Here is a 4817-nt window from a genome sequence, read left to right as displayed (position 1 = left end):
AAAATGACAAAAAACACATAAAAATGACACAAAAAATGACAAAAAAAAAACAAAAAAATTACAAAAAACACAAAAAATACAAAAAACAGCAAAATAATTACAAAAAACACAAAAGATTGCATTAAAAATGCATTGAAATGCTGAATGCACACAACAAAATAAAAAAAATCCCTGCAAAAACTTCAGTAAAATCATGTTAGACTTGGTCGAGGTAGTTTTAACCTTTGCTGAAAAAGAGTTGACACGCTAAATGGGACATGGAAACTTCTGGAGTCTCCAGAGGGTTAAAAAAAAGAGCAAACTGTCGACTGTTCTGAGACTTACCAGGGTCCTAATAGTCTTATAGACAGGGCAGTATTCATTTGGGCAGTAGGCTGAAACCATCCAGACCGGCCCTCCGCACAACACCACCAGGAAAAACAGCCACAGCTCCATCCTCAACAACTCTGCACCAAAGTTACTCCACAAGTGCAGCTGCACACACACTCCTGCAGCTTTTAATTGAGTGATAATGTCAAGCCTTACCAGTTTATCCAGTCGCTCAGGCTCTCCCACATTGTTCTGCTCTTCTCTTGACGTGCCAGTTACTGTCACACATACTTTCACTTTGGAAAACAAATGGTTTCTTGTGTCTGTGCATCAATTTTATGAGGACTGGAAGTATGTAAAACATGGGTCTCAGACTCGTGGCCCGCGGGCCAATTGCGGCCCTCATGATGATATTTTATGGCCCCCACTTTGATATGAAAGTTTAGAGGGAGTTTTATATGAATGGCACTTTATTGTGTTGTGTGTGGAAGGTCCCTTTAATTACTTTTTTTGGGTAATTTTGTGCCTTTTTTAATAATTTTGTGTCTTTTTTAATAAGTTTATGGTTTTATGGTAATTCTGTCTTTTTTTGGTAATTTTGTGTCTTTTTAAAATAATTCTGTGTCTTTTTTAATAATTTAGTGTCTTTTTTAATAAGCTTGTGTCTTTTTTTGGTAATTTTGTGTCATTTTTTAGTCATTTTGTGTCTTTTTTAAAATAATTTTGTGCCCTTTTTGGTAATTTTGTGTCTTTTTAAAAATAATTTTGTGTCTTTTTTAATACGCTTGTGTCTTTTTTGGTAATTTTGTGTCTTTTTTGGTAATTTAGTGCCTTTTTTTAAATAATTTTGTGTCATTTTTTAAATTAATTTTGTGTCTTTTTTAATAAGTTTGTGTGTTTTTTGGTCATTTTGTGTCTTTTTTGGTCATTTTGTGTCTTTTTTGGTCATTTTGTGTGTGTGAATGCAACACTCAACATATGATTACAGGTAACACATCCTTGTGCAACCTCTGAACTGTGTGAGATTAGCATAAAGTGGGCATGTCTGTAAATGACATGCACCAATGGATTCTTTACAACTTCTAGGTTCATAGCTTCACTGTAGTGTTAAAACTGAGCCTGCTAGAGTATTTGATGTAGGGGTTCCATGGTGTAACGGTTAGCACTCTGGACTCTGAATCCAGCGATCCGAGTTCAAATCTCGGTGGAACCTGATTTTAAACTGGTAAAAGAATGCACCCCTTCCACTCAACATAGGATTAAAGTTAACGTGTCCTTTGGGCAAGCTCCAAACCGTATGGGATTAGCAAAAAGTGGTTATGTCTACAAAGTGTGTGCCATGTTTACCCATGAGGTCAGAGGTCAAGGGACTCCACCAGTCTTTCCCTCACCTATTTTTAGCCTGACTTCCATCCATCCATGCATTTTCTTCTGCTTATCTGGGGCCGGGTCGCGGGGGCAGCAAGACTATCAAATCTACCAGGAATGTGTTTGCAGCTCACCAGATGACAGTTGCTGATGTAGGGGTTCCATGGTGTAATGGTTAGCACTCTGGACTCTGATTCCAGCGATCCGAGTTCAAATCTCGGTGGGACCTGATTTTAAACTGGTAAAATAATCCACATAAAAACACAATAAAATTACAAAAAACACATAAAAACACAAAAAATGACAAAAATCCCCACAAAAATTAAAAAAAAACATAACATAAAACACAACAATGCACAAAACACACAAAAAAAACCCAAAAGATTTACAAAAAAACATAAAAAGGTCAAGGGACTCCACCAGTCTTTCCCTCACCTATTTTTAGCCTGACTTCCATCCATCCATGCATTTTCTTCCGCTTATTCAGGGCCGGGTCGCGGGGGCAGCAAGACCATTAAATCTACCAGTAATGTGTTTGTGGCCCACCGGATGACAGTTGTGGCTGTATCGGTTCCATGGTGTAATGGTTAGCACTGTGGACTCTGAATCCAGCGATCCGAGTTAAAATCTCGGTGGGACCTGATTTTAAACTGGTAAAAGAATGCACATAAAAACACAATAAAATTACAAAAAAAACTCACCAAAACACACAATAAAATAACAACAAACACATAAAAACACACAAAAATGACACAAAAAATGACAAAAAAACACAAAAATGACAAAAAATGACAAAAAAACACAAAAATTACCAAAAAAAACATAAAACACAACAACGCACAATAAAAGGATTAAAGGTAACGCGTCCTTTCAGCAAGCTCCAAATTATATGGGATTAGCAAAAAGTGGGCATGTCTATAAAGTGTTAGTCATGGGTACCTATAGGGGAGTGTTGGGACAACCAACTTCTGGAAGCATTTGCTTTATTTACAGAGCCCAAGAGATGGCGCTCTTTGTTCAACAAAGGGCTGAAAACACTCAATCACCATTGACCATGAAGCCTTTCTTTTTTTAAAGCCAATAATGCCATCTAGTGGGGTAAAAAAATAAAGCAAATGCTTCACAAAGCTTTGTTGTCCCAACACTACTATAAGGTCAAGAGACTCCTTTTAAAATGGCAACAGCTTTTAGTTTTAGCCTAACTTTGGAGTGCTATTCAGCCCCTTTCCAAAGAAGATATCATGACATGGCACCAATGGATTCTTTACAACTTGCAGCTGTGTCTCTGCAGATTTCAACAAGTCAAATAGACTATAATGAATACAATTTAAGACCCATTCAGTATAAGCTTCAGCTCCATGCCAGGGATTAAACCACCAGCTTTATGATCAGCGGACACACAAAACACATCTCTACATAAGAGTCCCACAAGCCTGTCAGAAACATGACATGACAAGTATCATGAGCATTAATGTCACTTCAAAGTGTCATTAGTGTTCATGACACATCCCATGTCATAACGACATAATCGACACGTTCATGTCACTCTTATGTAGACACCTTAGAGTGAAGTGTTACCAATATTAGTGTCAATAATAAAACACTGATAAACTAAACTGATAACTAAACAATCTCCCTCTAGCTCTTCTTTGCTGGGTTCTTATCTGATGCCTATGAATGTGGCAAATTGTCAAAGAAGTGATGATCTTAAAAAAAAAACCCAATTTGGACAAAAAATGACTTAGGCGATTATTTTAACAGTGTGACTATATCAAGAATAAATCACATTGTCACAATCATTTCATGGAAAAAGTTTAAAAATACACATTTTATTCCAACTTTATGAGCAACAGTGTAATAATACCAATGACAAAACAATGGCTTTAACTTTTATTATCTAATCCTGTCATGAACTAGTATCATCAAATCCAGTTGTTTTCGTTGGGGAAACATTGATTCTTGCTTGATGAAGGGATTTCATCTTGCCTTTTAAGGAGTTCTGTCAGCTGTAGCCTAATTGCATTTTTAAACAGCTGTTTAAACTGACATTATGATTGACACGTGTTCAAATATTCTTAAACTGAATAGTATATCATCAGCATCATTTATTTACACTGAATTTACACCAAGATAAACACATTCTATCCCCATTGAAATTGGAATAACTTTGAGCAATTTGGGCTCATGGCAGCAGCAGCAGGGCAGTTCTGATAATAATAATAATAATAATAAATTTTATTTGTTGTTGTTTTATTTCTGATCAGAACCGTCCGACTGCAGCTTTCTTACAGCTTTTCTCAAGAAAACTCATCCAAACCACTTTATAACAGTTAATAGTGTTGTGCAGATAAGTTTAAAACAACGCAGGTGCACAGATTAAAAAGAACCATGCATCAGATACAGTCCTGGATAGACTTTGCATTGTTTCTGTCATCTTTGCATTGGTTAAATTTGAGGTATTTTTTATAATTTTTTTTGTAGAGAAGCTATGCCTTTATTATTTAGAAATGTCACCGAAAATTTGTGACCATTATTGGATATTTAATGGATTCCTCCTTTCTAAACTGTGCTGTTTTAACCCATTTAGGCCTAAAACGCCTGTAAAAAATATGCCTGTAAAACCTCTGGGCGATTTTAAAATAACCCCCTAAAACCTGAATTTCGTCTGGAAATTCAACAGAAGCGTCAACACTTCCTACTAAATAATTGATGTTTCAGCCTCTGTAGCAGATAGAAATGAAATTCAAAAATATTTGAGAGCTTATAGCTGTTATATCTGAGCTCCTCCGCTATAGTCGTCTTCCGCCATGATTTCAGTTCTGGAAAAGTCCCATGATGCATTGCAACACTCCCACATGTATTCTGATGCATTTCATTGGCCAAGAGACCAAAAATAGGTGAAAAAAATGACAAATACTACAAAACGACGCATCCGCTTTCCCGGCTTTAATGGTAGAAAAACGCAACAGTTTCCCCGGTTTTAATAGTAGAAATGCAGGAATGCTTTCCCGCCTTAAATGGGTTAAAAGCACTTTCTCTCCGCGGCTCGGACGTGATCAGCTGTTACCATTGAACTATTACAGGCCGATGCATGTCCGCCATTGGGCCAGAGACATACATGCTGTTAACTATGGGTTTGT

The 4817-nt window shown here is 36.7% G+C and overlaps 3 non-coding genes across 3 annotated transcripts; all 3 read left to right on the top strand.

The window, feature by feature from the left end:
- Positions 1-1450: 1450 nt before the first annotated feature.
- Positions 1451-1522, top strand: trnaq-cug (transfer RNA glutamine (anticodon CUG)). The gene has a single exon. It is a non-coding gene; the product is annotated as a tRNA-Gln (tRNA).
- A 312-nt stretch (positions 1523-1834) lies between these two features.
- On the top strand, positions 1835-1906 carry trnaq-cug (transfer RNA glutamine (anticodon CUG)). Its single transcript has one exon. It is a non-coding gene; the product is annotated as a tRNA-Gln (tRNA).
- A 340-nt stretch (positions 1907-2246) lies between these two features.
- trnaq-cug (transfer RNA glutamine (anticodon CUG)) lies at positions 2247-2318 on the top strand. The gene has a single exon. It is a non-coding gene; the product is annotated as a tRNA-Gln (tRNA).
- The last annotated feature ends 2499 nt before the right edge of the window (positions 2319-4817 follow it).

Source organism: Centropristis striata, chromosome 20 (assembly GCF_030273125.1).
Source record: "Centropristis striata isolate RG_2023a ecotype Rhode Island chromosome 20, C.striata_1.0, whole genome shotgun sequence".
NCBI lineage: Eukaryota > Metazoa > Chordata > Actinopteri > Perciformes > Serranidae > Centropristis > Centropristis striata.
The sequence above is the reverse complement of the archived record's forward strand: the minus strand, read 5'-3'. Positions and strand labels throughout refer to the sequence as shown.